Below are 24,617 nucleotides of genomic sequence, written 5' to 3'. Positions count from 1 at the left end.
CAGTATGTTGCACACTATGATCTTATTAGACGTGTTGAGTGACAGATGTGATTTATCGATTGTATGTGCTGCATTTGTGTCCTGGTTCACTGCAAGGTCCACTGAACATACCATGAGACCTGCAAAGTCAGTTCAAAATCTACCTTACTATACGACCATATGTAGTTGTGTGTCTCAGTTGTGTGTCAGGGCAGAATGGTGTGGTTTGCACTCCACAAAAAGCATAGTTACTGTAACATCAACATACTTTTTAAGTAGAAATTAAATGTTTTAGATTTACGCCCTCTTCATTTTGTTTGTCTTGATGAGCTCAACATTTGCCTCTAACTTGTAATTTTGTCAGAACTACGAAGCTGCACAAGGCATTGTATTAGCAGTTCATAGTTAACAGTGAATTCTGATCCAGTAAATCAGATTCATGCATTCTCACTTCTAGACATGATTTTACAGTTTAGCAAATTAGTAGGCAGTTGTGGCTGCACTTCTCTGATGCATGTCATCATTATTCTTTTTCTTTCTTTTCAGTATAAATTTTCTCTGCGCTGTTGTATAAAGCAGAAACTCCATCACAATAATCCCAAACTCACCGGAGCTCTTAACAGTTACTATATTTAATGTTTTAGTGTAAAAGTTGTAATGGTGTGTGTAGATTCAACATATATCCAAGGCCTGGCAGCACCAATTATTCATTTATAACCTTTGATTGTTTCAGATCTTCGTGGGAAAGGCACCATCACCAACTAATCTGTCTTTATACAATAAATTAGAATCCATCATATCCAAAACAAACCTGGACCTGTCAAACCTATCGGCCATCCTGTGCTCCATTCCTCAATATGACCTTTTCTTTTTCCTGATGAAATATCAGAGGTAATAAAAGCTTGGAAGTCAGATGCTAAATGTGTTTAGTTTTTAATTATCACACTGATCCTCTTGGCAAATAACAGTACCGATCAATAGAGGCTACTGGGAAATATTCCATTGTGAATGCATAGTGGGGATTATCTCCATCTCCATCATTGTCATCGTCAATGACAAAATCAAATTACTGCTCATGATGAGTGGACCATGCTGTGGGAGATGTGACAGATGGATGTGGGGAAATGCAGAAGACGGCGCAGTGAGGTCTGACTTTGTGATGCACTGCTCATTCTTTCATTCTACGGTCAATGTTGCAGACGTAAAGATTTGTCTGTGTTTTCTCAGTACGGCATTTGAATGAGGACATAGTTATTGGACTGAAGTAGCTTCAGGGGAAATTGGTAAGTCCGGGACATTGAACGATTCTGCATAACCCCTGATTACATCCAGTGACAACATTTTTCAACATCCAGTGCCAGTGTTTGAAAGTCACTTCTTCCTACAATAACAGACACGACAACTGAGGTATGGTTGCATTTGAGGAAAGATCGTGGTTGTGGCAAATAAGAGGTTATGCAGCTAAAAGAACTGGTTATGGTTGGGGAAAAGCTCATGGCTATGGCACAAACAAACAAACGAAAAAACAAGCAGAAAACATGTTGTCTCATGTCTGTGAGTCTCTCTCATGAAAGCTGAGTGTGCTACATGTCCCTCCAGTACCTGGACTTCCAACCCTTTACTTTCCACTTTAGCTGCACTGCACAAAAGGGTCAGTATTTTGGCACTGACACTGAATGCTGGGATAAACTGTGTGTTGTAGGTAATGAACATAATTCCTAAAGGTACTGAAAATGGGCATTTCAGTGTTTTTAATTCATTTAACTTAACATCTGTGTAGACTGGGGAACCCACGCTGAATATGTACTCTCCATACAGGAAGGTGCCAGGTGGCCAGGTTGAGGTTTGGTAGCAGTTTGGTTAAAGTGGAACTCCACTGATATTACACATTGAAAGTGGTTTATTTGTCATAAGGAGAACTACTCAGGCTGTGAAAGCAGTTGGAGAATGTTTTCTGTGGCTCTGGAGGGAGTTTTCTGAAGTCTGAGAAAATTACTCAAGTGACATTACATGAACTCATGTTAGGTTTGAAGACAGATTTTTAACTGGAAACTTGCATTATTAATTGGGAGCATGGAGTTTGCAGGACATGGGTGTTAACCAGTAAAGGAGAGTCTGACAAAGACACTGTGGAGTTGCATTATGGGAAATGTACGAAACGGTTGCAACAGACTACTATCTCTGGATATATGGTTTAGGACATCATATTTATTTTCCTGTAAACATGTATTGTATTATTATTGTGTGACAAAGATGCACATCTGTCAGTAACACAAAAGGCTCTGTGACAAAAGTCTGTTCCTCTCTCCTTTCGTGCTAGTTTTCCAATTTCAGTAAGTTAAAAATACTGATACAAAAACATCACTTATCACTGATGTGATATCTTTTGTGTTGACTCCTTGTAGCTATGGTGTTTCTGCACTACCCAGAGATCACTGGGTAATCAAACACTTCAGGTTTTATTGTAACATAGACTTTATTTTTCCTTGAACTGTGTTAATGATTTTTTCAGTCCACTCTCTTTCATCTCAGTGTATAGGCTACTCTTTTTTTTCCATGTAAAGTGTGACAAGACTATAGAAAGTGATAATTTGCCAACCCTGCTTTAATCTTCCTGTATTATATAGCTTTACAGAAGCCAGCTGTGGTCAATAACGTCTCAAAAATAACTCTGAGGGGTAAACCAGAATTTAATGTGCTTCTCCAAACACCAACCTCTTGCTGACCTTTTGCCTCTGTGACAAGAGACTAAGTAAACTGCACTTATGCTCTTAAGAAAGTTTATAAATGTTGCATGTGCACCGAATGTTTCCCTTGCTAATCAAGCCCAGCCAGAGAAAACAAACTGCCTTTAATTTCAGCTTATGACTTGTGACTTGTGAGAGGTTACCTCTCTAGTTCACCAAAAAGGACACATTCCAGCAAACATACCAGCAACTAAATAAGACAGTCTGTTTGTAATTTGTCCTCTCGTCGTTGAACTTAGTGAAAAACTCAGAACTTGAACAGACTGGCTAACAGACTGTGTTATTTAGAGAACCAAGTATCTGCTTCACTTTTTTGGTTGTCATTTTACCACAACTGTGTGTCTCTGCTAGATAAAATCACTTCACACAGTCAAATCATCTCAGTACCATTTGCAATTAAAAGCCAGATGCTGCTATTCACATTTTAATTTGCATTTATTATCCAGCTAATATATAAGATATAAGTTATGAGGCCCAATCACTTCCATTAATATCCCGTACTACCTTTCTCTCCTCAGCTGAAACATTCACTTTAGTTTTTAAACTCATCTTTTCCAGTTGATTTTCATTTGTTGAACAGAGTAATTTAGTTTATATCAGTTAGTGGCTGTAAATAACAAAAATTGTTAAAACTGACACAAATCTGCTTCAGTCCCCAGATAGGTGGGACTTGCCACCATGACAAATCTGTAGTGTGAGATAATCTGGTGATCAAAGCAAAGTCCAAATTGTTATTAAGTGAACAACAGCTATTTGCTGGTACCAGTTTTGACAGTGCTTAAGTGTGTGATTAGTGAACCTCGGATATGTTTAGTCCCTCCTGTTTGTACAGGAAGTCTGCACCACACCAAACCTGCCCATCCTTTGTATAAACAGCAGGTAATTATGGGACAATAGTCTGAACCAAAGCCTTAAATATACAGTTAGTTTGAAGCAATTCTTTTCAAGCTCCATATTCAGACAAACTCACTAAGCCCAACAAAGTAGCAAGAATACTCCTCTTTCCTGACTAAGTAATGCATTTTTTTTCTCATGTCTTCTTTGTGTTGCCCAGTGGCATGTCTAGTCTCAGTGATTTCTTTTACCTCCAACAGAGTTTTGGGAAAACGAGAAACTTACCTTCTCATGCTGCCTTCGCCTTAAGCTACAGTCTGAAGTTAGTCCTATTAGGCAGGTTTTATTGCTGCCTTAAAAAAAAAAAAACCCTCATCGTGTACATACAAACCTGAGGTGGAGAAGGTGGTGCATAGTTGCAAGTAGTCCTGGCCATACACAGGTCAACTGTGCCTGCATGGACAGAGGGGCCTTAACAGTGAATGAAAGAAGTACACTTCAGACTGTTCTGGATCTAAAATGGACTAAGTTTTTAAAACTGAGTTATTATTATTCGTGTACAAAGGGTTTTCTTGGTCAAAATCAGTTACTTAAGTAGACGTTTGACTTAATTGTGTTCAATTCCTAGCTATTGTCATATAACAAACACTCTTTTTAAGATTTTATTTGAAAAATAACAGTATACTGGTAAGAAGCCATGTGCTTGCATACATATATAATATAATATATAATATGTCATCAATGATAACTTTCTGGCAGAAAGTTTAGGTTATGCTTCATTCAGAATTAATGTACCTCAATGCAAGTTTGAAAGAAACATTTATCTAAATTATAGAATAATGGCCATAACTCTTACTTTCGTACATTACTATAGTAGGGTCTCGCTACTCAAACGAAACTAAGAGCAGACGCACAACCCCAGCAGAGACGAACATCTGTCTCGCCTCAGCACCTGAGTGATCACAGAGTGGCTAAAAAGTAAAAGAATTCACATTATTCACCATTGTATATGATACTTGTGCTGAAAGCCAAAAGTATAGCGTGTGTTGTGGCTACATGCAAGCTAGTTTCGGGTTTTCGTCCTTCCCTGACCCGAAAAGTTTGGTCCACATCAAAGCCACAACACATCTGGTTCTGAGTAGAGGAAGAGGGCAGGTGGACACAAGAGGTCTTCATTTTAGCAGCGGGGGGATGTCAGAGGGTAGCACGGGGTTAGTGGCAACACAAAAATGTTCACCGCACACTTCAGGGAGATTAATCAGAGTTTAGAGGAACAGGATTGTCATTTCCTGGATGAGTGTTGGAAAATTAGCTTGACTATAAATCTCAGTAGGTTTAGTCATCCTGTCCTAGCTTTTATCAGGTTCGTATAAACTGAGTTAACTACAGCCAAGTAAGAACTTTGTGTTGTACAATGGAACGCTCCAGTCCCACATTGTAATTAATGTACAGTAAGACAAAGTGTTTCCTTACGCTGCCTTCTAGATACTATATAACTAGACTAAGAGAGTGTCCTCTAGCAATTTCATAATCTTTTTTTTTTTTTTTTTTTTGACTGAATGATGAAATTTAACGTTTACCTCCAGGAGCCCAACAGCTATTTGGTCCCAAGTTTGCAGGAAAAAGGTGCACAGCTATGGGCTTAATAAGGTTTAAATTTAAGCAGACAGAAAACTAGTAAGAAAACACCATTTTTTTTAACAGGGCTTTTTGCATAGACCATTCTTTCAACGCGGTAATGTTGACTAACGCAACAAGTGCAAAAACCAATAGTTATGCAGCCCATTTGTGGTTTTGTGCATTAATGTTTGTAAGAGAGAGAAAGTAAGAGGCATGAAAAAGATGGAAACAGTCAGAAAATCGTGAGAGAGAGAGAGAGAAAGAGAGAGCGAGAGAGACGGTGTGTGTTCATGTGTATATGTTGCCGCATGTAACCTCTGCAGCCATGGCCAAGTCATCCTGCGGAAGATTGCTGGCAGGCCTGGGGTCAGGGGTCACCCCTCTGAGGGAATTGTCCCTTTAAAAGGTTATCTGGGCCTCAGTTTGGTGCTGTGATGTGATTTCAGTTTGTAATTGTGTATGATTGAAATAATATATGATATCAAACAAGCTCTGAAGGTCATCTTTTTTCCCATGGTTCCACGTTTTTTTCTCCCCTGAAAAAAAATTTCTTCAAATGTGTGACTTCTCTCACAAATCCATTAGCAAGCAGAGCAGCAAAAAGAAAACATAAGTCCAGTAATTCAAGACATGCAAAGGAGTATAAAATCTTCTGCTACAGCAAAAGACACAACATACCATTACTGTAAACTTCATCTCCCTTATCTGTAATGTAAATATACTTATGATGAGACATTATGTGTATGGTTTGTCCTCAGCTGTTAAAATCCCCAATCGTTTAAAAGAAAGGACATTCATCTCTTTTTTCTTTGCCTTGTCTTCCAGTGCCTGTTTGTTGGTTATTCCTGATTGGAAAGGATCTCCATCTGCCTGTCCGCTTCTTGTTGGGCAAAAGCTCAGCTAAATCCGTGCAAGCCTAATGTTTATCCGATGTGAAAATAATTACTCAAAAGTGTTTTTCTTAATCCTGATAATTAGAGCGTGAAAAGGAAGATCAGTGTCACTGTATATCACGGGGGCCTGGCGATTGACTTCCTGGTCGCTGTAAGTTTCAGGTGAAGATGGGAGCGGATAAAGGTTAGATTAGGCCTAATCCAGAGCAGCAGCAGCCCTTAATCTGTTATGATACAAGGATGATCACTTAAAAAGGTCTGGATCCAGGGCTCTGCCTCCTGGTTGGGCGAGAGAGGGCTCGACTGGGACCCGTCTTAAAACCTGCTTAGCGGCACGGTGGCGCCAGCAGCTGTGAGCACTTGTGGACGAACATGGTTAGAGCGCAAGAGAAAGAAAGAGAGAGACCGAGGAAGACATCTCAATATCATCCCACGCCTGGGTTTCCCCATTGAGGGCGGACAGGGCTTAGGGGGGAAACCTGTTGTCGGCCAGTAATCTCAAGATCAACAAGCAGGTTTGAGTCTTGGGCTATGATTTCACTGTGGCACATCAGGGATCTGCAAAATGAAGCCCGGAGTGGCATTAAGGGCCCAAATGGAAAACAGCTCATCTTGTTAGAGCAAGGGAGGCATGAGCCTAGCGACCCGGTGATATTGGACGGAACGGGAATTCAGTCATCTCAGATCCAGATCGTATTACCAAACTCCAGCGGGATAGGAGTGCGAGCAAAGGGGGGATTAGGCGAGAAAATCTGCGTGGCTTGGTGAATTAGGGTTGGAAAAGATGGCAGGATGGCATGCTGCACGGTTGGCATCTTCGAGATGCTGAACTAGATGGCGTGGATGCCTGTGTATGCACATGCCAAGAAGGGCATTGATGTGAATATAGTGACATATAAAGTCGTCAGATGCATTTTTAAAGTATCAAATGGAAATGGAAGGATGGAAAAACACAGTAGAGGAAAACACATATACACATTTCTGGTATTATTCATGTGTTTTTTTTAAAGAGACTATCCACAGGAGAAAATTAAAAAGCTATGTAGAAAAAGTGGTAACCAATATTTAATCTGTCCCAAAAATAATAAATAGAAAGAAAAAAAAAGAATAGAAATGTCTTAAAACAAGCTGTGAATTTCCCGTGTCCCCTTTTATTGATACAGAAATAATAACATATTGAATGTTGAGTCACGAGCATCACTTTCGCAGGTTATCGGAAACCGGAGTGTCACCAGTAATTAGTTGCATATTTACCAGGCTGTTTTATATGATAATAAGCAGATGGAATCAATTTACGCATATGTTTATTGACTTTTTTTTAACCAGCCTATTGATTGGCACAGAAATAACTGGACACCCAGTCGTCTAAAAGAGCTTCATTATCTCATTTGCTGTGTTTTAACGTGACAGCTGAAATGCCACTTTGTTTTACTACTCATGACTCTCACACATGACGACAACACACTGATGTTTATTTTGTTGTCACCAATCTGCACTAATAGTTGGGAACTATTGATTATTGGTTATTTGTGTTGTGACAGATCCATAAGCTGAGGATGACATTCAGATCAAAGTTAAACACACTGATGAATTACCTCTTAACTTGTGCATTAATAACCCAATTTGTTTTCACTAATATGAGTTGATGTCACATCCTGTTCAAATGATTTCCTTCTTATTTTAGTTGCACATTAAATGTGCAACCTGTGTGTTGCTGCACAGGCGCAGCTTCGGGTGTCACTGTCCTATCTCATCGAGGTGTGATGGTCATGCAGACAATTATCAGCTTCTGAATCCCTTTAATGTCCAGCTGCAGAATTTTTCTCTGAGACACTGATTCATCTTTTATGATAACAAAGCATATGTAATAAATATAGAGTAACAAAAGGGAAACACTGACCACACGTTATGTCTCCACAATGTTTTCCTCTAATCACAAAAGTCTTGAGTTAAAAACAGACGACTGTCAAAACGTGAGTTACAATGTTTTTACCCACAAAAACAGACATGAAAAAAATTAAGTTTGCCTCTGAAAAGAGCTGCTGTCTGTGTGTAACATGGGCAAAGAACTATTGCAATATTCTCACGGGTGGCACATTTGAAATATTACAGGGTGGCTCTTCTTTTTCTAAGCTCTCCACAGTCAAAAAACAGGAAACAGAACTGTAATAAAACAACTGTTGCATATCAGTGATGATGTGTCTGGTGTGGCCTATCCCTGTTTTTTTTTTTTTTTTATGCCAAACTCAGCATTAAAAATTGCTATTATAGTGTGTGATAGTTTTGGTGTTTATCATTTTGATGTCCTTGGGTAACTTGAGATGAACAGAGTAAACTTTTTTTCTTTGCATTTTTAAACTCTCCATAATAAGGTTTTAAGTTAAAAGACAACTGCCTTGTATGAGCTATTCACCTGACAAAAGCAAAATATAATTATATCTAAAAAGACCTTGACATATTCTTAACATCACTGCCATTCTCCTCAGACTGTTAGGTGATGACCCCTGCTTTGTTTAAGAGAGCCGAAGTGACATCATGTCTAATAATAACCTGGGTTAATGCCACCGTTTCTCAGAACCACAGGCAGCGATACACACATTTTATGGTATGAGACTGTACACAGCCGATATGAGCAGCCTCTCCAAAGTGATCATAATAGAGGAATTAAGTCCCTCAATATCTTCTTATTTCCGGGAGGACATAGATATACTTTTTGTGGCACTATGGTAATTTTCTGTAATTAAGAATCTAATCAAAGCATATGCTAAACTGGGCTTTTAATAAACACAGGAGCTGCTGCTGACAGAGGACAGGGAGCCGTTGGGTTACGTGCATGTTATTAGATTTCTGTATGTAATAAAAAAAAAAAAAAAAGGGAAAGAAGAAGAGGTGGAGGATGAAGAGAAAACAAAACACTGTCATCCACCAAGTATTTTTTTTCTTGAGGATATAAACTTAGCAGAAATAATAATTAAAATGTGTGCGACTGTAAATCTGTATTCATATTCACTATGTTTTATACTGTAAATATAAACACTGAAACCGATACACAGAAAATGGTGTGTGCAGAGGTTGAAATAGCAAGATAAACAGTTCAATTTTTGATAAATCTCTTAAATCTGAGATTTAAAAAAATGGATATATCAAATTAGACATAAATAAACAAATAAATAAATATTGCAGTCAGTCGGATGCCAGCCACACGCAAAGGTTAGGCCTGCATTTGCCACATTGTTTATGCCAGATTATTGCCAAGCTTTTGTAAGAATCTTCATAATGGAGTCTGATTATATTCGGGCTACTTCTTGCTGATTTATCGGAGTGACTCTGGTGAGCACAGGAGGGCATGTGCAATCTCTTTTGTCTGGATATAAAAGAATAAATATCCTGCTAAATCCAGAGTGCTCGCAGGGCTGGGCTAAAGCTGCCGCTCAGTATTCACCGCTGTGTCTCTCTTTGCTCTTCGGTTCCGCCATCCTGGAACTTTCCTCCTTTTTGCCTCTCTCGCAGCGAGATGGAGCAAGGGAGGGGAGCGGGGTGGAGGGGAGAGGACAGCGAGGGAGGGAGGAAAATGAATTGGGGTTGGCGTTTGATGTGTTGATCGGAAGAGGAGCAAGGACAGCAGCTGCACTCAGAACCCTCCCTGGGGAGAGCAGGCTTGATAGCTAAATGAAGACCTCTAGTGCTTTCTTGTTAGCCAAGATGGATCCTGCACCCAGATGAAGCACAATTAGTCAATGGTGACGGCTTTAGGTGTCCACCGATCACAAGGCACAAGTCAGTGCTTCTCAGGGGCGAAGCTATTGGCAGTTAGTGCCCCGGGCTGTGTCCTAGCCCCGCTGGCCTTTTCGGGCCTCTTTACCACTACAGAGGAGAGAGCAGAAATCCTGAGCCGAGAGGGGCTGCAAATATCTCTCGTCAAATGATCCCTCTGGCATTTGGGATACAGCTGTGCACATCTGATTAGAGCGAGACGAGGCATGGTCCAGTTTGGCTAAGAAGTGCTTTCTCTTAGATCTCAGCGGCTTTCTCATCTGACACATAAAAAAGGAAAAATTCTCAATAGAGTTGCAGTTTTCTCATCAGTCAGCTATTAAATCCCTCATGTCTGTGCAGGCCCACTGGCATTCTGACAGAAGAGAATTGATTGCTGCTCTATCTTATGTTTAAGAGAAGCCCAATTTGTTCTCTGTATCAACTCACTTGGAAATAAACCTCATATTTGGCCGTAAGAGTGCTACTTCTTCTTGTTGCTATTCAGCATCATATTTCTTTGTTGCTACTTTTCCAAATTTCGCCTCCCAGACAAAACAAACCAGACCAGTCATTTGAAACTATAACAAAACATGTTTGCTTTTTGTCTGCGTTCTACTGGTGCTCCATCCTCTCAGCATGTCCTCCTACCTTGGCTGCCACTGCTAATGTCACTGGAGCAATGCAACATGGGGAAGTTTGTGCCACTGCATGATGAAGCGTTCTATTTATATTAAAATGAGGGAGCTCCTCTGGGAGATATAGAGGAGAATGGAACAACAAACACTGAGCTTTAGAGACGAAGGGAAGTGTGGGGGGGGACCAGTGACAGCAAAATGGCAACTCCTCCATACAAAGTGGCCCTAAGGACCTTAGGAAGAGTTATAATATGAACGGTGGCATCTAGGAGGGCCTCGTGGGCGTAGTGCATACACTCTGCTCTTTGCCATAAAACAACACCCACGGTAATAAAGTAAAACCCTTAAATCCACACACCTTACCACACTATCCCCTTAAATTGGTCTTCTGTTGTTTTTTTTTACTGTTAATGCATTGACCAATAGTGTCGCAGCATCAGCTGACCTGTGATAGATTGTTGAATCTTCCTCTGTTTGTTGTAGTACTTGTCAAAGCCCGTATTTGTTAGTGTATTGACTACTGTCATTCATGTCCCCACCCCTCCAAGACAAATGACACCTCCAAAGGATTGCATGGGTGTGAGAAACTATTGCACATTGTCATCTTTCAATTAGATTATTGCTGTAGTATGTTATTGTGGCTCACATGTGTAGCAGTACTCTGAAGTACTCTGAATAACATAAATGTGAGGTGTAATATAAACACACATTAAATAGACTTATTTTCTTAATTCATCAATTCTTTGAGAATTGATGAATTAAGAGAAAAAAACAATTGATAGATTGATAGCACTCATTTTTTTTCAATTATTATAGTTCTTGTCATTTTTATAAGGATTTTTAAAGACCTGTATCAGTGTTGCACATCAATATAACAGGGGCTAGTAAAAAAAAAAAAAAAAAAAAAAAGACCATTTCTTACAACAACTTGCCCTAATAACCTATATTATTGTTCAGCCATGGTAATAAAGGCCAGTGGGCAATAACAGCTGGGTTTTCCTCTTTCTCTCCAAGAGCCAAGTGAGAGTGGAGGAGAATGGACCCTGGCCCTGCAGTCTGTCTAGTTAATTAAGCTCAGGGGTGAAGGCGTTATTTGTGGGAAAGAATCCAATTATTTTGCCTCTCCACTCCCGAAGAAGAGAGGGGTTTGTGTGGTGATGATGATGAAGATGATGATGATACCACTCAGAGGCAAGATAGCCACTTCACGACTTAAGGAGTTCATTCCTTGTGCCGTGCCTGCCCCCCTTCCCTTCCCCGGATTAGCCAATTCCCGTATGTAACCCCTTGCCTTTTAACAGAAACAGGGATATTTCATTTGATGAAGTGCCAATGTGATTGTTACTGCTTCAGGAAACACAATTTTTTTTTTTCAAAATTGTACGTTTCAGTGCATCTCCTACATTTCTGGTGGGAAATTCTTAAGATGAATTAATAAAAAAGCACACCCCTGGTAATTGTAGCTTCAAAGGCATAGGGGCTTATATGAAACAAAAGAACCAATTAAAATCTCTGAAACCTTAATTACTACTTTAACATCTAAAAATAGACTGCTATATCCCTGTCTGACTCGGTGTAATAGATGACCTTGTTTGAACACAGATTTTTGCATTTCTCCATGCAATTAGTGGCCTTAGGTAGGGATCAGTGAACGCTAATCTGGAAGAACCAACAAACTGAAATGTCTTACTTACGGAGCGCTTCAAACTGCGCTTCAAAACAGTGATTACACATCTTTCCTTCTCGAGATGAGATATAAATAGATGTGTTTGATTTTGACTACCAAACATAAAAATCACATGTGCATTAAGCCATAAACCTCAAAATTCTTGTGTGTTTTTGTTTTATTTGGTGATATGTTTGCTGCTGGCAGTTATTGCCATGTTGTTTTTGCACTTTTCTACCCAGGGATCACTTGGCAAACAAACCTTGTGTGACCTGCTGTATTTCTTTTCTCTCTTTGTTCAAGCACAGTAGTAATCACTGTTCATGCTAACTACCCACTTCTTTCCTTTTTTTTTTTTTTTTTTGTACGTACCAGTTGTATGTACCAGTTTCTGCTGATGCTAGAAGCAAAAAAAGGCACCATTTTCTGGGCACCATTGGACTTTCCTGGGAAGGAACTCTCAGATATGTTGTTAAGTACAACAGATGTAGCCATTTAAAATCGTTTCTATGATTTTAGGATAGAGGGTTAATTCTGTCCAAGGGAATTAATTCAAAGTCTGGCGAAGCTGTCTTTTTCTTTTATGCTGGTAGAGTAGCCTTTCTGATACAAAAAAAATGTTGTAGCTGAGGAATAAAACTAGCTTACTATGTGTCTTTAAGATAAAACATATTTGAAAGATGACATATACAGTTAATACAGTGGAGGCTCTCACCCAGTCTCCACTTTCCTGATTGGGAAAGGCTGAATGATTGAGATGTATGTGGCTAACAAGAGGCAGTGATAACACACATGATGCCCAGCCACATAGAACTTGCTGAATACGGTGAGAAAAACAGTTTGGGCATCAGTTGATTTGGCCCAAAAAACAGCATCCATGGATGCTGGATATTAAAAGCTGCCAGAAAACAATGTATTTCAGCCCGTCAGTTATTAGTACTGACTCTTAGCGACTGAATGGTTTAGATGTTTTCTTTCTTTTCTGCTGCACATGATCAGTCAGTTCTGAATTTATCTTCTTAATGACTTCTTTCTTTCAAAGAGTTCATCCAGTTTCCCTTTAATATAAAATGCGCTTTTTAGACATAATTTTCCTTGCCTTTGCCTAGAGTTCAGCATTTTAGAATGTGTTTTTATGAAAATGTCATTGACCTTAACCTGCATAAAGAAATGCATAAAAGCTGAATGGACTGAAAAAAAGAAGAAGAAATTAAAGCACTTTAAAACAACTAAATTTCTACTTATTTTTAATATGGACAACACAGTAACTTTGTGTGAAGCATTTGTGTCATATCACACAGAGAAATGCGTCTACCTGTCACATGTGACACGTTTCCCTAATTGGAGTTTTGCCTGAACAAACCTGAGCCTGTTTGATGTGACTGTTTGTGTGTGTTCTCGTGCACGCACAAAGACACACCGTATCGTTTCACACTTTCATGTCTCCACTGGGAGAGGCAGGGCCCCTAATCTGTGCCCGGGAGAGCTCACCCTGTTCTCCCCTCCTGAACTTTGTCTCGGTGTGGGTCACTTCACGGGGGCCACAGGGGAGAGGCTGCCTCAGCCAAGCCCTAATCCTGGGGAGTCGATAGATGCTAGCATGGCTGCAGGCCTCAGCTCCACACAGGCGCCCCAGGGAGAGCTGCTCATTTCAATAAATGTAAAGTGATGCTGTCCACAAGCAAACATGAAAACCACACACATACACACACACACACACACACGTTATTATACAAACACACACATACCCACACATGTGGACCAGAGCTCATATGTACGCAGATGTGATGGAGAATTGGTTGTCCTCGGGGCAAAATATGGAGGAATGATCCGGTGATGTAGTTAAATGACAGGCAAGCGAGTGGAACATTTGCTCGCTTGATGCTGTCGATGCGTCGCTGCTGCCCCGATAAGACCTTATTTACATTTGTCGGGGTGGAATTGATTTCTTTTTTGCCCTTTACAGACTGCTCAAACTGCAGAGTGGATGCGAGCTGTGTCACCCGCCTCCGATAAAGCTGAGAACGTCTGTCAAAAGTCTTGGTTATGAAACCCCGACAACTTTTGCAAAAACAATTCTGAAAAATCTGCACTTTTCTCATACTTTCTCCTTACATGCTGCCACACGTGGCCAAACAAACCAGCTACCTTCACCTTTATGTGTGTGACAAGGACATATGTTGATGTTAACCCCCTGTGGAGAGAGGGTGCTATATTTGTATTTGTGGGGATCTAAACCCTCGATGTGTGTGTGTGTGTGTGCCCGTGAATTCATGTGTTCCTATGTATTCTATGTGTATGGATAGCGTGTGTGTGTGTGTGTGTGCATGGGATGTGAGGCAGAGGAGGACACAATGAAATGGGTGGCTGAGCGGGCGCCTCCCACCATTAAAGCACTAAATGGGCAGCCGGAGGTCCCAGTGAGTGTGTGAATGAGGAGAGTTCTCCTGGGAGGTTAAGGTCAGCAGGTTTCTGATGGGACTGTATGATTAAGGTCAGACCCGGCTCCTAATGTGACTGTGTGTGGTGTCGAGATGGATGCCAAACTCTTAGGGGCTAAGTTCATGATTTTTTTAACGGGCTAAGGTTAAGATCAGACACCAAAAGAGAAAACACACTAATGTAATTGTCAGATGTGAGCTGTTTGTTTGTTACAGAAGAGGAAGAGGGGATACTGCAGCAGGTTTTAATGACATTCAACGCTGACTTCCCAGCTTCTTGTGGTTTATCTAGCCTTTTTTTCCACCACATGCACACTTTCGCTTTATGTGGCATTTCATGCTTTTAATATTTACTTAAAGAAAAATCTCAGTGTTTCAGTTAGGGCTGTATTATTGTCATTATTATCATTATTATCTCTCCATTTTGATTTTTTTGGATGGACTTTTTGATTAAGTGCTTGGAATTTGCTCAACATCTTCCCAGGTTCATATACATCATATGTGCTTGCACTCTATTCACGTAATATTCTCTTTCTGTTTCTCCACAGTATAATTTAAACGCCATTATTTCTGTGCATGATATCTACTGCGTGTCGTTTGCAGTCTTCTCTTTTCCAACCTGAGGGTCTAAAGACAGAGGGTGTCATATGCTGTGGAGATTGTAAAGAGACAAATTTATGATTTTTGAGCCATATGAATAAAATGCCCTTAGATGTTCCATGATGATATAAATCAGAGAAAATCAACACATGATCACATTTGGTATGTTTAGCGTTTATATTTTTGTTTTGTGCTGTGCTGCAATCCACTGATGACACAGAGACAACATGAGGTTTCTCGGAAATATAAAATATAAGAGGATGAAAAATGTCACCTCAAGGTTTGACTTAACACAAGGTTGTTAGCAACACTGGCTGCTACTGCACTTCATTAAATTTTAATGAGATCTAAACAATGCAATGATATTTTGACAGATCCAAGAGGGCCACTTCCAATGATACATACTATCAATAAAACATCATCACAGGATAATGACATTCCCAACGGTCTTCACCTACAGCCAATCCAGTGTAAATGTCTGGCTGGACTGACTGACAGATACACGGGCAAATAAATAAATCTGACCTCCAGTACTAAGGGTATTTCACTTATAGCTGCCAGACGGGCCCTGCGCCAAAAAAGTGTTTATTAACAAGCCCCCCCTAAAAAAATAAATTAGAAGTGGCCCTCCCTGCCTATCTCCTTCGAATCAAACTCTAAAAGATTATTCCACATAATTATACTAAAGGGCAATTGGTTGATATGTGGCAGGGTCGGAGGTCGTGGCCTGGTATAAGCAATCTGTAGGCTTTGGTTGGCAGGCGGTAATACGCAACCAGGCGTCAGCCTCTAACCCTATTCCCCAGGCTGATTGCTACCTGTCACCTCCCTTCAACTCATGTAAATTGCGTCTGCTTTCTGCAAGAGGGGGGTGGGGGGGGTTGGGGTGAGGTTGGGGATATGTGGATTTTCAGCTGTGTATGTGTGTATGCATTTGTGACTACATGCCTGCCTCTGTATGTGTGTATGTTTAAGTTGGGGCATGTGTCCACTCTCCACCAGTGCCGTCCTGCTGCTGCTGGGCGGTAATGGCTTCTTGGGGCAATCAGAGGGAGGCACTTTCTTGACTCATCTCCTTTAATGGCGTGTCCTCCTCAGGCTAAAATTGAACAGTCCCGACATGGCCTAAGGCGGCCGATGAAAATTCAATAATTCGGCTCAGTCAACGTCGTGCCGTTTTTTTGGAGATGGGGAGTGTAATTACACTGCACTGACTTGACATCTGGACAGGTCTGTGTATTTGTGTCAGTGCGGGTGCAGTGGTGGTGGTGGTGGTTTCCGAGTGATACCTGCAGCACCACAGTTGCCCACCTTGATGCACCCATCTGTCTGACACCAGGGCCCATTCAGCTTGGTTAAACCACAGCACTGCTCAGATTAGATAGGCAGGCTAGCGACATGAGAACCTGGTGTTCTTTTCAGTTTGAGAACAGCAGTCACAAGTTCTGGTTCTGCAAAGTCTTAGCTAATTGCATAGACTTTTATATTCACAGATGATAGTCATAGCTCCAACTTGATATTGTGAATATATAACGATAGATAGCTTTGCTTTCGTAACTGCATTAAGTAGTATAAAGTGATAAATATTTGAATTAATCTAAAATATTTTGGAGTAATATTTTAGACGATTGGCTGCTAATTGTTGTTATCTTCAAGTTATTAGTAAACATAGATTTTTGGTTTGACTTCAGGAATACCCTGCCAGAAATGAAATGGTTGTAATGTTTTTCTGTTTTTTTCCCCTACTCATGATTCACTATTTCATACTAAAGATTTTGTTTTAAAATGTAATATGTTATTTCCACTGTAAGGATTAACTCATTTTTCAGACATTTTAAATAATTTTACCATTTTGCAAGTGACAGTGTAACACTCAAACTAACACTCCTTTTTTTTAGTCATTATGGTATAAATACACATAGTTTAATGCTGAATGAAATTAATCCGCACTTAATTAGGGTGGAGTTTATTGTTGGGACTGTTCTTTGTTGAGTCCTCTGGATTCAATCTCTCCCCAAAATATATGTATATATTTATAATTTATGTCTGCTTTCCTGTGACATACAAATTTGTCACAACATAATGAAGTGTACACCATGTATGGTTTATAAATTTATATTGATTTTTTTTCCTTGATGTCAAACACAAATGTTTCATTTTCAGAAAAAAAAAAAAAGAGAAACTGAGCGAATACATTTGAAATGAAGAATGGTTGTTACAAGGCGGCCCTATTTGGCTCTGTCAGTTTTTATATGACATTATTATTCTCCGGGTGATAAATTCTGGCATGTTAAGATCTCCGACAACAACGACATAAAATTCAATCAATGACGCCCCCTTTCCCCACCTCGACTCTCAGCCCAGCAGCTCGGCCTGCTGATAGTTCCTAAATCAAAGCCAATGGGATTCTGCATAATTGTGCAGCAGCAGTGGCCCGGCGTGGGGTCGCGAGCAGTGGCCAAGCGGCTTTATGGAGTTAATGTGAATGGCGGTATAAAATACTGCTTCATAAAACACTACAGCATTGACATATCGCCAAAACAGGTCCATGTTTATTTATAACAGCCTGTGCTTGCATGGAGGTGGTGGTCCATCACACTGCTGTGGCAGGGCCAAAGATACTTACATACAAAAAGAAGATTTTTTTTTTCTTTTTCAGAATTAAAACAGGAGTTTTAAAATTGAACAACAGATTTCTAGGGCCAGAGACTCATAAAATTCCTGAAACCCATTAATGAGAATGTAAACATTTATATTAAACATCACAAATTTCAAATCCATTTTCAGATTTCACGGTAATGCATTTCTGTTGTCATGTTCTTATTATATTTTAAAGTTTTTTCCTTCTGTCTTTCATTGAATTCTGTGATAGATATACAGTACCTTGCATATATCACATTGACAGAATAGCAAAGACAGGATGTACCAAATGTTTTCTTTCCCCCCCAAATCATTTGGAAAATCATTATAACAATTTATTTGTGTGTTTAACTGTGTGTTTGTGTATGCATGTTTGTGCTCACAGAGATGCACCTCTTCTCCATCTGCATGCTGCTGCTTGCCTGCCTGCTGCTTGCTTTGATTGATCATTATCTGATGGCCTCTTAATTAGAATGCTAATGAGGAGGAGGTTTTCTGCCCGGCCCATCTCCTCTTCCGTGCCTTGTCTCTGAAATGAGGCATAATGGAAATGCAGTAATGGGAATGACATGGGCGATGTGGGATGGATGATCCCCCAGTTAATAATTCCAATCTGTTAATCAATGGCCTGGTCGATTGGCTGCCACACAGAGCAGCGACACAAAACCAAAAAAAACACTTGGTGTCAGCATCCTGGGTGAAAGGGATTGTGGGAGATGACAGTGATTTTGGGTTGTGGTTGATTGAGTGGATTGGAAGGGGTGTCTGACAAGTTTTTTCCAATAAGATACACAAAATGTTTAATTTCTGTTTTATTTAATATATATAGATAGCAGTGCTCAGAAATAGATTTAGCATGTACATTTCAAATTACTGTATATAGAAAAGAATAACAAGGTGTCCCTAATATACTGAGACGTTGCAGCTCTGTTCACAAGGTTAGATGAACATAGAAATAAATCCTGTCTTTTTGGGTGACGGTTGTGTGGTGCTGGGGTGGGTTTGTTTGAGATCAGCGCGTGGAACGAAAACGTATTAACAGCATAATAACAAAAGATTATGTTCATCTGGGGCGAGGCCCTCCGTTTTCTCGCCAGGCGCTGACTGTGAAGTCTTTATTCTGTGAGTCGGCAGCACGTTGCACCCTTAAAAAGGTTATTATGTTCCCTCACTGTAGCAGTACCGGCCCACGGAGCTCCAATATTGTGACGGGGGTCGCCTGTACCACATTAGAGCCAATAAATGTGCGTTGGCACTTCCTCAATTTAAAGTAAAGCCCCCTTTCTCTTCAACCTCCCTTCTTCATTCCTAATAGGATATTCCAGCAACGCATCTAATAAGTTGTGGGATATCTGCTGTGGGATAGGTCTGAATATTTCTCTTCTCTCTATCTGCAGTTGTTGCAGTGGGAATTTGTCATCTGGTAGCTGTTACTTTGTGTGAGACACCAATTTATAGTTTGTTTTTATTTTTTTAATTCTTAATTAATTGTTTGCACCAGTTTGTGCTTAGACCTTTTCTATATTTTATTTAGTAGAATTTCATTTAAAAAATGCTTGCTTTCACTTTTGACCCCGTTTTAATTCGTGTACTCTCCTAAAAATATCTTTAACGTGACTCCAGGTGTGTTTCTGAAGCAATATCACACTGCAAACATATTGTACCTTCAGTCTTAAAAACTCCAGGCCTGGTGTGCTTATTGTGGCTTTTAAAGAAGTTAAGGTTGGCGAATCTAAACACATTCTAAGCTGGGTTATTCTCTGATGCCTATCATGGGAGCTAATATCAACCTCGGGGATCATCCAAAGCCCACTGGGTCTGCAGAGGACTCCAAATTCATGAGGATGATGTGTGTGTGTGTGTGTGTGTGTGTGTGTGTGTGTGTGTGTGTGTGTGTGTGTGCATGCCTGTGTATGCGTGTGAAATTCAGTGCGTGTACATGTGTATGAAACGGGGCAGAAATAGAGATTTGATGATATTGTGATCACCTGCAAACGCTAACAAGCATATCGCAGGTTTAAACTTGTTCCTGCAGGAGCGGTAAAAGTAAGAGCTGAAGGCCATGAATAATTACCCCGACACAAACACACACCTTCAGCCTCACATCCGCTACCACACTGAAAGTCTGTAAGTAATGAAGAACATCCTCCAGCAGCAGGACAAGCACTTTCAATGACTGATTGGTGATTGATTGCCCGCAAAGCACCTCCCTAACGGTCACTGTGTGAGGGTTTTTCTTTTCATCTTTTTCATCCTTGCAGAGAAAGAGTGAGGGAAAGACAGAGAGAGGGAGAAGGAGCATGAATTCATTAAATGTGCCAAACCCTTGCCTCTAAAATTGATCTCTCCCTTTTTTTTGAGCCATCGCCTGATCTCATCTGTATTCCAGATCCATTCCCAGATGATACCACCTCGATCAAGAGGCAAATGCAATAGAATCATAAATCTCCTTTAAGATATCCCGCTTTAGAACATGTGCATGTTTTGTGGGATGATGGGATCTAATTAAATAAACCTCTGTTAACAGTTTGTGTACAGGCTCATTTTTGGTGCTTATTCTGCAGTGTTAAAAATGTACTTTTAGAGGGTGGAAACGCTTGACGAAGTAAACACATTTTATTTGTTTTCAGCTTGTCTTTTTACAGTCTTCAAGGGATTTCAAGGGTCAAGCAAAGACTAACCATCTGCCCTCCCTCTCCTACAATTAACATTAATGATAGTTTAAATAGCTCTGCAGAAAGGCTTCAGATTTACTCCCCTGTCTGAGTCAATTAACCAAATGATATATCCCACCTTCTCTAATTGCCACTCCACAGTGAGAGTGATGTGACGCTTCCTTCCTCCAACTATCCAATGGCACAATCCAGCAGTCTTGGTCAGGATGGCGTGTCTTTCTTAAACACGCATTGATTTGAGGCGTCGCCACATTAAACATTAACCGGGGTGCCTGAGCCTCTTGTCATGAACACCAGGGGCAATTAATAGAGCAGTAATGGCGAGGGCGACAGATCACTCAGACAGCGCTGAGTGATGACTGGTCTGTTACCACCTGTTCAGTGTGGAGGGAAATGAAGTCGAACCTTGGCACCCCGCTGTGAGACGCTGATTGAAATTTACAAGGCTACACGCACGCCACTGACAGCCATGTCGGATTGGACACTTTGAGGAGAGCCACACATGTAATAAGTAAAGCATGTTTCGTGCTAAAGACTGTAGGCACGGGAAGGGCTGTCAGATATTCGAGAAGGGCAGAAATAACTTATTAGCCAATGAGCGACTGTCATAGACTCTCGATTAAATGAGATACTTAATAAACACAAGGAAATTTAAAGGATATTTTAAAGGAGACTCTGTCCTTGTAGGTGTATATTTTTTTATTGCTACTAGGGGAAATAAGAGTAAAACCTAACAACTTTCTTATTGTCATGTCATATAAGACAAATTCAAGATGTACAGTTCAGCTGTGTTTCTTCATAACTACAGAGACCCTCACTGTTTTACCAGAGAACCATAAAAACGGCCTCTTGTTCCTAACGTCTTCCCTTCTTTTGTCATTTGCTCCTTCTAACAGGGCTTGACAAGTCTAAAGTGGCCCTGTTTGTTCTCCTTTATCAGGCAGGCAGCTCCTAGCCTCTTGTATTCAACACACACTACAGTGGAACCAGATGTCCTTTTGCCAGCGGCACAACTTTCAAGTTGACAAGGTCCCCCTAGAGAATGGGGGATGGATCGGTGGCAGGCAGAATTTGTGACTAATAGCCAGTTTGATGTGACAGGGCCCCGCCGTCTGGGGAAATTGAAGCGCTCTCCATGTCGATACCTTTTGTGTCTCGCTCAGTTGTAGGTTATTGTTGGCCTGGCCTTGGGGACCGAGGGCTGGGTAGTTTACATTGCAGACACTACGTGGTCAGCACCAACTTTTTTATTGTGGGTATTGATTGGTCCTGGCCTCCCCGCTGTGGCTAATTTGCTTGTTAACATAAATTTGTCAGAGAGCAAGGCAGGAGGGGTGGGGGGTTCATCAGCCTGATGTGTCCCAGCCTCCATTTTGTCCCTTTCCACTCCTTCATCTCCACACTGTGTCCGCCCAGATACTTATTTCAAGCCTTCTTTTTTTTTTGGCTCCTTGTTCGTCTCTAGTCCAATACATGGAGCCTGTTTATTAAACAACTAGTTGTTAAGCTGTCATTTAATCAATACAGCTTCCCCCTCTCACTCCCTGGAATTAAACACGAGTTAAACACAAACCACGCATAATGACCTTTTTATGGGACCCACTCAGCCAATGAAATTAACACCAGAGACTGTCCATTTATACCTATAAGCCTGTGTAAGTCATTAACTTCATAAAATATAATTTTAAATGACAACACATGGCAGTCAGCGGGGCCACACACTTTCTGCTCCCACCCTCGCTCTCATATGTTGAGTCTGTCAGTGCGCGGAGGAATGCCGTGGCTTTCTAACTAACAACAGACTGAATATATCTGTGAGAGAGAAAAAGAGAGAAGGCATGAATTTTATATTAAATTCCTTTGGCTAATCCAGTTCGCTGTTCGGTCCAGACTGAGTTTAGGCAAAATATTAATAATGCATTGAAAGGAGCTTATTTTCTTCCTCCTGGAAAGGGTTTAGGAGACTGGTACTTTCTGAAGTTATGCATCTTGGTTATTTGTAAGCACCCAATAACTAAGCAGGTGACAGTTCATTTTATGAGATCTTAAGCCTGTCAAAGCCTGAGAACGCCCCTGGTTGGATTTCCTAATACAATAGAGAGATGGTATGAAAAGGAGATAATGAATTGGTGGAATATTTTCGTCCTGTTTCTTTGCATCCTTGAATACTGCTGCCTGAGGCAGTTCCTTAACCTTTTACAAGCCAGTTTACATTTTAGTAAACAGCCGTTTCCTTCTATCGCTTCTCTCATCATATCATTAAACTCGGGTTATCTTATTTTGTATCTTGTATTTCACTTAAAATTCACTGAGTATCAAACTTTTTTGTAATCTGTCACATAACGTTGTTGGTATGTCTACTCAGGGAAGCACTAAGTGGATTTGTCTGGCACAGACACATACGAAACGCTATAAACACTACTTACTGTCACAGTCTTGAACTGTTCTCACATGCCCAACAGTGTTTTGGCCTGTTTCTCAGTCTGACTGCACAAGCTTTAGCTGACTTTGCCTCATCTCTGGGAAATATAATTTTGGTTTTGGGAGCCGCTGCTGTCCTGTGGTAGGGGGACATGGCAGGGAAGCTGTCTGATATGACGCACTGTCTGTGCCCCCCAGCATGACACATGTGCACAGACTCATCCCATGTCCCCCTCTCTGGACGGTGTAAGGTTTCCCAGCATGCCGCAGCCTCTGAGAGCAGGGGAGCACCAGACATGGTGGCGAAAGCCAAGAGTGACATCAGTAACAACTGGTGCTAGATGCCATAGAAACATCAATAATATTTCTCTTGGCATTAGACATAATCATATCAGGGGGTATAGAAGTCATTCTTAGGCAAGGATTTTGGTGATTCTACTTAAAAAAAAAAGTCCTGCTGTTAAGACCTAATAACAATGATAATAGGTTAACTGAGTCAAATAAATAAATAATGTGGGATTATTTTCATTATAGAGTAACCTGGCAATTTTTTTCTTGATGAAAATAGTCATTTGTCTATAATGTGTATGAAAATAGTGAAAAAAGCCTTTAATAATTGGCAGTGGCCAAAAGTAGTGTCTTCAAACTGCTTGTTTTATCCAACCACTTGTTTAAACTCTTATTTGACAGGATGAAACCAGCAAATGTTTTTGAGACGATTAACTGTTAGTTGCCAAATAATTTTCTCCTGATCCTCTAATAAGGTAATTGACGAATCGTTTCAGCTCTAATTTTAAATACACTGCTGCATATTTTTCATGTTTCACAGAATACACATTTCAACAACTTCCTTACACTTGCAGTATGTTAGATGACATCTCTCTAACTGGACACAGAGGTAAACAGTGACCACTTAAATGCTCCCCTAAGGGGGCTGCATATTTTGACCTCACCATGACCCCAACCTGGCCATAACCCTGACCTTCATCTGACCTCCGACCTCTAAATTTAACCCTAACACCAACTCTCAGCCTGGGCTGCACCCTTCAACCTGATGGCCTGTGCCTTGGAGGCACATCTGCTTCGGGATCCAGCCTTTGAGCAAGGAGAAGAAAGACAACGAAATCTGACTCCCAGATGAAATCCACTCAATTTCTCAGTGATCCGCTACCGTGAGACAAATGTTGATCTTTCGTCACTGAAGCAAAAACAGCAGCATTGCTGGTGCTGGCTCCTCCCAGAATGAATCACGTGCCAGAGGTTGTCTCCGTGCTGCGTTGCTCCACTGCTTGGTGGTTCATACGTTCATGAAAATTTGTCAGGCATGAAATTAGGCTTTGCTACAACGTCAACATCAATTGGTATTTTTGTCAATAAGACAGAAATGGGGATTTCATGGATCATGTATTTTATTTAAATAAAATTTGAGGACACTTTTCATTGCAGATTTCTGGATTTAATCAAGTATAAAAGATACCACTGAGATAGTAGGATATGAGAGCCTTTATCTTTTGTAGTATTGCTCTGCCTAGACTGCACCGCATGCTACGATTGAAAGGAAGAATATCTGTTGAAATTTCTGGAGGGTGGTCGTATTCTAAAATTCCCGGAAAATACACAGTTGCACCAACAATATCAACTACTGTTTTAGAGTTCAACTGCTCAGGCAACAAATCAAAGTGTAATCTCTGCACTCAGAGTCACTTGTAA

The sequence above is a fragment of the Toxotes jaculatrix genome, chromosome 10, assembly GCF_017976425.1.
Source record: "Toxotes jaculatrix isolate fToxJac2 chromosome 10, fToxJac2.pri, whole genome shotgun sequence".
Taxonomy (NCBI): Eukaryota; Metazoa; Chordata; class Actinopteri; family Toxotidae; genus Toxotes; species Toxotes jaculatrix.
The sequence above is the reverse complement of the archived record's forward strand: the minus strand, read 5'-3'. Positions refer to the sequence as shown.